General features: G+C 56.3%; 1 pseudogene; it reads left to right on the top strand.

Annotated features, from left to right (window-relative positions):
• Positions 1–2,854: 2,854 nt before the first annotated feature.
• Positions 2,855–3,825, top strand: LOC125964800 (thimet oligopeptidase-like; annotated as a pseudogene).
• The last annotated feature ends 4,472 nt before the right edge of the window (positions 3,826–8,297 follow it).

Raw genomic sequence — 8,297 nt, forward strand, 5'->3', positions numbered from 1 at the left:
TCATGGGCCACAGGGTGATCCCGGGCCTCTAGAATCTCGCAGCTGAATCGGCTCGCACAAGCTGTCCTGTGGAGATGCTTTTCCCCCCATGTGTCCAGCCCGGGGCGCTGCTGTCTAGGCCCGACCTCCAGGGTGACAGGGTGAACCCCAGGTCCCTGGAGCAAACACTCAGAGCCCTGGTGACCAGACTCAGGGGGCTGCGGCGGCAGCTGGACATGTGTGGCCACCCTGGTGGTGTTTGGCCCCATCTGCAGTTCCAGTTCCAGCTGAGAAAGAGCCTCGCTGTGTTATTTTCTCCTGGTTGTGTAAGGATCCCCGGTGTCATTTGACAGAAATGTACATGGTGTGTTCTTTCTCTCTTTTCTCCCTGCTTCCTCTCGTCCCTCTCCCCCTCCCTCTCTCCCTCTGTCCCCCCCTTCCCTCTCCCTCTTTCCTCTGCGTCTCTCTCTTTCCCTCTCTCCCTCCCCCCCTTCCCCCCTCCCCGTCCCTCTCCCCGTCCCTCTCCCAACTCCCTCTCCACCTCCGTCTCCCCCTCGCTCTCCCACATCCCTCTCCCTCTACCCTCCCCCTCCCTCTACCCCCTCCCTCTACCCCGTCTCTCTCCCCCCTCCCCCCTCCGTCTTCCCGCCTCCCCCGTCCCTCTTCCCTGTCCTTCTCTCCCTTCCTCTCTCCCTGTCCCTGTTTCCCTGTTCCGCACGCCCTCCCTCTACCTCTTTCCCTCTCCCTGTCCCTCCACCTCCTTCCCTCTCTGGAGAGGGAAGGAGGTGGAGGGACAGGGAGAGAGAGCAGGATGGGGGGAGAGGGAGAGAGGGGGGGAGAGGGAGAGAGGGATAGAGGGAGGGAGCGAAAGACGTCCTTCCCTCCCTCCCTCTATCCCTCCCTCCCTCCCTCCCTCTATCCCTCCCTCCCTCCCTCCCTCCCTCCCTCCCTCCCTCTCCCTCCCTCCTTCTCCTCCCTCTCCCTCTCCCTCCAACTCTCCCGCTCCCTCCATCTCTTCATCTCCCTCACTCCCTCCCAGAGAGGGAGAGATGGCAAGGCAGAGACAAGGGAGCGGGAGAGAGAGAGAGGGAGAGATGGAGGGAGAGGGAGGGAGAGGAAGAGAGGGAGAGAGATATGGAGAGGAGAGGGAGAGAGAGGCGGGAGAGGGAGAGGGAAAGAGGTCTCTTCCACCCTCCCTCTCCCTCTGTCCTCCTTCTCTCCCTCTCCCCCCTCTCTCCCTCTCCCCCCTCTCTCTCCCTCTCCCCCCTCTCTCCCCCCTCCCTCTCCATCTCTCTCCCCCTCTCCCCCCTCCCTCTCCATCTCTCTCCCTCTCCCCCCTCTGTCTCCCCCCTCCCTCTCCATCTCTCTCTCCCTCTCCCCCCTCCCTCTCCATCTCTCTCTCCCTCTCCCTCCACCTCCTTCCCTCTCCAGAGGAGAGAGAGAGGGAGAGCGGTAGAAGTGCTGAGGAGGGGGGCTCCCTCCCCCTCCCACTCCCATCCTCTCCCTACTGCTTTCTCTTTTCTCTGCTTCAATGAACACCAGGCGCCTTTTAGATCAGCCCTGAAGTCAACGTCGATGCTTGGACAGCCTGACCTCCCCGCTGACTTCCAGCCCAGGACCACCGCTGGGAGATGAAGTCTGCGGGGCCCTGGGCGCAGGCTGCACAGGCACCTCCCCTGATGCCCAATCTCTCCTCGTTTACGAGGCAGCCGACACTCCCCTCCCTGACTCCCCAAGATTTGGGGCTTTTTTAGTATGTGTCGATAATGCCATGAGCTACTATTTAACTCTTCCACGAGGACCCATCTCCCAAAATGCAGTGGTTTTCAGCCTTGGCTGCACTAGAGAACCCCCAGGGAAGGGAGAGACGTCTCTCCCTCCCTCTCTCTTTCTCTCCCTCCCTCTCTCTTTCTCTCCCTCTGTACTTCTGTCTACCTCTCTCCCTCTCCCTCTCCCTCTGGGGTGATGCCCGATGAGCTCAGAATCGCAGATGGCCCCCCCATCCCCTCTCTGTGGCTTGCATGGGGGATGCACCTTCTCACCGTGGCCCGGGCATGGCCTTGACACTCAGACATCGGGTCCTGCGTGGACACTTGTGTTTGTTCCATAGTGCAGGTGGCTGCAGTCTGTGCTTCTGTAGATGGGGGCTGTGCGTGAGCCCTTCATCTTCCCCGCAGACACCACTGGTGCTCGCTCGGCCTCGCGGGTGATGCGGGGGGCACGGGGGACAGTCTTGTGTCCCCACCTTCTTGGGCTACAGACAGGCCACGCTGGTCCCGTGGTGACTGGGGGCTCCCAGGAGAACCCCACTGCAGACCGGAGAGGTGGCCCCAGAGAAGGTGGCGTACGCCTGGGGCCGGGCCTCATCAGTGAGCCACGGGCCACCTGCAGCAACAGCTGTCTCACCGTCCAGGGGCTGGGTGTTCGGGCGCCGTGGGGTTGAGCCACTGTCTGCACGGCAGCCGTGTTTGTCTTGTTGAGCCCGGGGAGGCCCCTTGGTGGCTCCTGGAAAGACTGGCCGCATTTCTTCCTGCCCTTGGCCTTGGAGCCCATCACGTTCATGCCGTTTCTGGTTCCAAAAGGACCTGTGTTAATAAAGACCACGTGTTAGGACAGCACCAAAGTGTCCAGAAATCCGGGCCAGGAGGAGGAGGGAGGGGGATTGGCTGTGCCCGCCAGTGGCCTGGGAGCCCTGCCCGCCTGCAGAGACCTGGCCCGGGGCCCGCGGGGAGGCCGTGGCCCTCGGTCCCCAGCGCCTTCCGTCTCTGGGTTCCAGGAGAACTGCGTGATCCTCAGGGAGCTGGTGAGGCTGCAGGCCTTGAAGTCCCGCCTGCTGGGGTTCCGCACGCAGGCCGACTCCGTGCTGGAGATGAACATGGACAAGACCAGCCAGGTGGTGGCCACTGTCCTAGGTAACACCGCCTCCCCCTGAGTCCCAGTGGGGACGGGGTCAGGCGGACCTTGACCGGACGTGGTGCTGCCTGAGACCCCACTGTGTCAGCCCTTGGGGGTCACCTTCCCAGACCCTTCATTCTGCCTCGAGGGGCGCGGGGTCGGGGGTGGCTGGGGGGCCGCCCCGGGGACGTAGCCGAGCCTCTCCCCTCCGCCCGCAGGTGAGCTGGCCCAGAAGCTGAAGCCCCTCGGGGAGCAGGAGCGGCCGTGATCCTGGAGCTAAAGAAGGCCGAGTGCCAGAGGCGGGGCCTGCACTTGGACGGCCCCATCAACGCCTGGGACCTGCGCTGCTACATGAACCGGGGGAGGAGACGCGCTACCACGTGAACCAGTACCTGCTCAATGAGGCTTTCCCCATGCAGGCGCTCACACGCGGGCTGCTGGGCATCTCCCAGGAGCTGCTGGGGCTGACTTTCGACCTGGAGGAGGGCACCAGCATGTGTCACGAAGACGTGAGGCTCTAAACGGTCTGGGACGCGGCCTCGGGCAAGGTCATCCATCGGCAAGTTCTACCTGACCTCTATCCTCGGTGCGTGCGTGGGGGAACCTGTCGGCCGTGGGCCGGGGCTCCTCTGTCGAAGCGGGGCCCCATCCACGTCCCTCCGCAGGGTGGGGAAGTCCGGGCACGTGGCCTGCTTCGGCCTGCAGCCGGGCTGCCTACAGCACGATGGGAGCTGCCAGATCGCCATCGCGGCCATGGTGGCCAACTTCACCAAGCCTACGCCCAACCTGCCCTCCCTGCTGCAGCATGATGAGCGGGACACCAACTTCCACGACGTCGGGCACGCGATGCACCAGCTCCGCTCCCAGGCGCAGGGCTGCAGGCAGGGGGCGGGGAGGGCCCGGGCGTGCGTGGTCCTCAGGCAGGCCCTCGCCATGGGATTCGTCCACTGACATCACCCCGCACGTGGTGACGCCCTCGGTGTCAGCTTCCATCATCAGACCCCAGGCACTGGGCGCATAAATAACGGAAATGGATGTCCTCGAGGTTCTAGAGGCTGGAAGACCCAGATCAAGGAGTCAGGGCTGGTTCCCTGCATGTTAAATACATGCACTCAAGAGTTGCCTTGGAAAAAGACAAAAGAAAAGAAAGGAACGTTGCCTGCAAGTCTGCTGACAGCCGGTGATGAGAACCAGAGGGAAGGCTCTGGGGCCGGGGGCGCAGTGCCCTGTGAGCTCGGGGGCTGCTGCCAGTCTCCGTGGAGGCTCAGCAAGTCCCAGTGACTTCCCCACGTGGGGGGCGCCAGCTGAGCGTCTGGGCCCAGGACCCACTGCTCGTTCAGTCTTCCTGTGGTCAGCCCTTCATCCTGAGCGCGATGCTCTCACAGGCTGCACCGGGGCGTGTGGGGACAGTTTACTGAGCTGTACAGACGTCACTACTGCTTTGGACCATTTCCGTCACCCCGAAAATGTCCCTCACGCCCTTAGCTATCACTCCGTCCCCTCGCCAGCCCCTGACAACCAGGAACCCACTCGCTGACTCTGTGGATCTACCTGCTCTGGACGTTTCCCCTCAGTGGGGTCACGCCCTGTGTGTCCTTCTGTGTATGACTTCTCTCGCTGAGCATCGTGTTCTCAGGGTGTATCGACGCGGCAGCGAGCGTCAGGGCTTCACCGTGTTGCGTGGCTGAGGGACGTAAAGACGACAAGAGAAAAGAAAAGAACGTTGCATGCAAGTCTGGTGACAGCCGGTGATGAGAACCAGAGGGAAGACTCTGGGGCCGGGGGCGCCGTGCCCTGGGAGGCCCTGGCGCTGCTGCCAGTCTTGGTGGGGCACGGGCAGCACCGTCCCTCAGGAGCTGCTGGACAAGCTCATCAAGTCCCGGGAGGCCAACCCAGATGCGGCCGGACCGAGGGAAGGGAAGGGGGCTTCCGGTCTGCCCGGCTGGAAAGCGCGGCCTGGACACGGTGCCAGCCCCCCGTCTCCTTCCTCCCGCCCCCCAGGCCTCTTCAACCTGTGCCAGATCGTCCTGGCCAAGGTGGTTCAGGCCCTGCACATGCAGACGCCCGCGGACCCGGCCCAGGAGAATGCCCGCCTCTGCCAGGAGATCCTGGGGTTCCCAGCCATGCCAGGTAGCCAAGCGCGCACCGGGCTCACCTCAGCGGTCGGTTGGCGGCTACTGCCCAGGTCAAGAGGATCGTCTGGTGGTGTGTGAATGGGGACCGACTGACGGGCTCCGGCCGAGGCCCGCTGACCTCTGGCCTCTTCCTGCCACGGTTCCTTGGCTGGTCCCTCCAGCTGTGGCCCGCGGAGTCCGAGGGTGGGGTGGGAGGCTCTGCACATGCTTTCTAGAGAGCCTGGAAGAGGCAGGAGAGGGCTTCATACCCCGAACAGAAGGCATCGACGAGGTCTGCCCGTGCGTGTCGGTGCGGACACGCGGTTCACTCCCTCGTGAGCGCTTTAACCAGCGATCTCTCCGTGGTGGAGGGCGAGCCCCGACTCACCTCTCGCAGCCTCGGCAGCTGACCTTGTAAGAGGCTTAGGAGTGAACCCTCGTGAGCTTCAGCAGAAAGTCGGCAAAGATTTATTTGTGTCCCTCCACTGAACTGCCAGCAAGGTCCCCGTTTTCTACAAGTGTTGGGCCAATACTCTCTCTAGTGGCAGGGGACTCAGACAAGGCTGCTTTGGGGCCCCCACCCCCGCTCTGGGGCAGGGGCACTGAGCGGCCAGGGAGCCGGGCAGGAGCCCCTCCGCGTGTGTCCCAGTGACCCACCTGCCTGCGACCTTCGGCCGCCTGGCAGGAAGCTACGACGCCCAGTCCTGTGGCCAGTCATTCCTGCAAGAAACACTGGAACCAGTTTCTGCCAACCCGCCAAAAAAAACCGACTTCAAAGGCAACGTGGTGTCACAGGAAGGGCTTGTTTCTGTGTTTCTTTGTTTTTAGTTCATTAGGCCTCACTTAAAATTCTGATTCCACAATGCACTTGCTTTGGGATCTTGAACAACACTCATAACCTCTGCAAGTTTCAGTAGAGTAAGTTTATGTGATTACTTTCATCTGTAATATCCCTGTGTTGCAATCTTAATTAATTCAGATTAATTCATCTTAAGCTTAATCTCAAGTTCAGATCAAAGACTAGTTCCTCTGTGACTTCTCCTCTGAACTGATTCAAAAGCCTCCTCTCCCGTCCTCATTTGGCTTCTCTTCTCTTCTGGAATCTCATAAGAACTTCTATGACCTCTCTGGTTTTTTGTTGTTGCTGTTGTCTGTTTGTTTGGTTTTTAATTGAAATATAGTTGATTTTCAATGTCGTATCCGTTTCAGGTGTACAGCACAGTGATTCCGTTTTCAGATTCTTTTCCCTTATAAGTTATTACAAAATATTGAGTACAGTTCCCTGTGCCATAGAGGAGATCCTTGTTGTATCAACTCTATGCCTTCTTTGAATGACCGTAGCACTTTGTTGTCTGTATCATTTTTATGTCTGTTGTGGCTTTGTGACTGAAAATGAAAAATTTTCTATTTGTTCATGTCCTGGCCCTTCCTTAGAAATGTGTTCATTTACCTATTTCATATTTATTGACTACATCTTAGACACCGTGTTAGCTGCTTGTTCTAGATGTTAGTAAAACATAGACCTTCCTGCTCAAAGGGTCACAGTATTTGTGGGAAAACAAACAAACGAACAACTTACGTCTCAAATAGCTTTGTACTTCCCAAAGAGAGCACACCTCGTAGGTACAATAAATATATGTATTATACATAAATGTATAAATAGTTAATGGCATTAAAAACTTGAGATAACTGCTTTTCTATTCTGAGGAAATGATGATAATATTTCACCAGGAGCTCAACACCACTCTGAGAATGAGGGCTTAACCCCCGACCTGGCTCACTGCATCGCTTTCTTATACGAAAATAGACAAGTCTGTACATGCTCTCTACAAAAAGGCTTATCTGGCATGAATTTCAGATAGCAAGAAGAAAAAGTCAAGAGGTTCAGAGAAGCATCCAGAAGCTCAGGTGATTGTCTGGCACTAATACAACTTGCTTGACAGGAAAATAGAGCTGTAAATCTCACAAAATTAGATGATCTTCTAAGAATTTCAAAACCGCCTGCTAGTAATTAGAAATCCTAGAAGAACCGCTTCTTTTAAAGCATACTGATAATATGCTTTACAGCTTAATATTCAGAAGCCTATGTTTTGGCTAAGTGAGCTTCAGGAATGAAGGAAACTTGTGGTTCAGTTCCATCTACTCTGGAACCTCTGGTCAAAACACCTACTTCTGTGCTCAGCCATCTTATCATCTGTAAAATGGAGGCAACTCTAAGAAAACATAGTCACAGAGATGTTGCACAGTTTCCTGTGTCACTGTCTTCATTTGTTTCAGAAAACCAATAACGTCTAAGCTACTACTGCAAAGAGCGCAGTGTTACTTGGGGTCATGTAGTGCAGCTCTGTCAAAGTAAAGAAAAGGAAAGGGGCCTAGAATAACTATAATTTTCCCAAGAGGACACTATTATTTTATGGCAAATCTGAGTCAAGAACCCTGATCTCTTTGATGCCATTCCATTGTTCTTTCGTTGGGTTCTCAGCAACCCAGAGAAAGAAAGAGAAATAAAACTCCTATGTGCTGTGTCACTGGTACAGGACGTGGCAAGATTGGAATTGGAGAACTACATATTAACAGGTATTTGGGAAATTCTTCAAACTAATTAAGATATATACCAGGTACATAAAAAACAGTTATGTTTTCCCAAGACGATTCTGTGGAATGAACAGAACTGGTAACTGAAGGTGCCTGTGTGCTGCAGTTCCAAACAGGACGGGTGAATGCTTGTTTTCTGGCACCTTTAAGACTCCACCCCAATATACACATTAAAATAAAATTAACATTTCAACTGGGTCATATTTAATTCTGCATGCTCTTGTAAGTCAGCAAAATAGTCCATATATCATTTAAGTTGTCACTCACTTTCTTTTCTTTTTTTTGCGGTACACGGGCCTCTCACTGCTGTGGCCTCTCCCGTTGCGGAGCACAGGCTCCGGACGCGCAGGCTCAGCGGCCACGGCTCACGGGCCTAGCCGCTCCGCGACATGTGGGATCTTCCCGGACCGGGGCACGAACCCGTGTCCCCTGCATCGGCAGGCGGACTCTCAACCACTGAGCCACCAGGGAAGCCCGTCACTCACTTTTTAACTTGACTTTTCATTTCTAAAAGTCTTTCCAAACACAAAACAGAGGTGGGAAAATGGTATATGGGAAGCTGCAGAGATGAAATAAGCTTACTTCATTCGGCATAAAGATGAATACCCAAACGACTTCTGCATAGCTGGAAGTGCCCAAATCTACTATCTTCGTTTTGTAGTCAAGGCTTCCGGAAAAATATGCTAACGGATTCCTAATTACCCAAATGCCCCA

Source organism: Orcinus orca, chromosome 6 (assembly GCF_937001465.1).
Source record: "Orcinus orca chromosome 6, mOrcOrc1.1, whole genome shotgun sequence".
NCBI classification, from domain to species: domain Eukaryota; kingdom Metazoa; phylum Chordata; class Mammalia; order Artiodactyla; family Delphinidae; genus Orcinus; species Orcinus orca.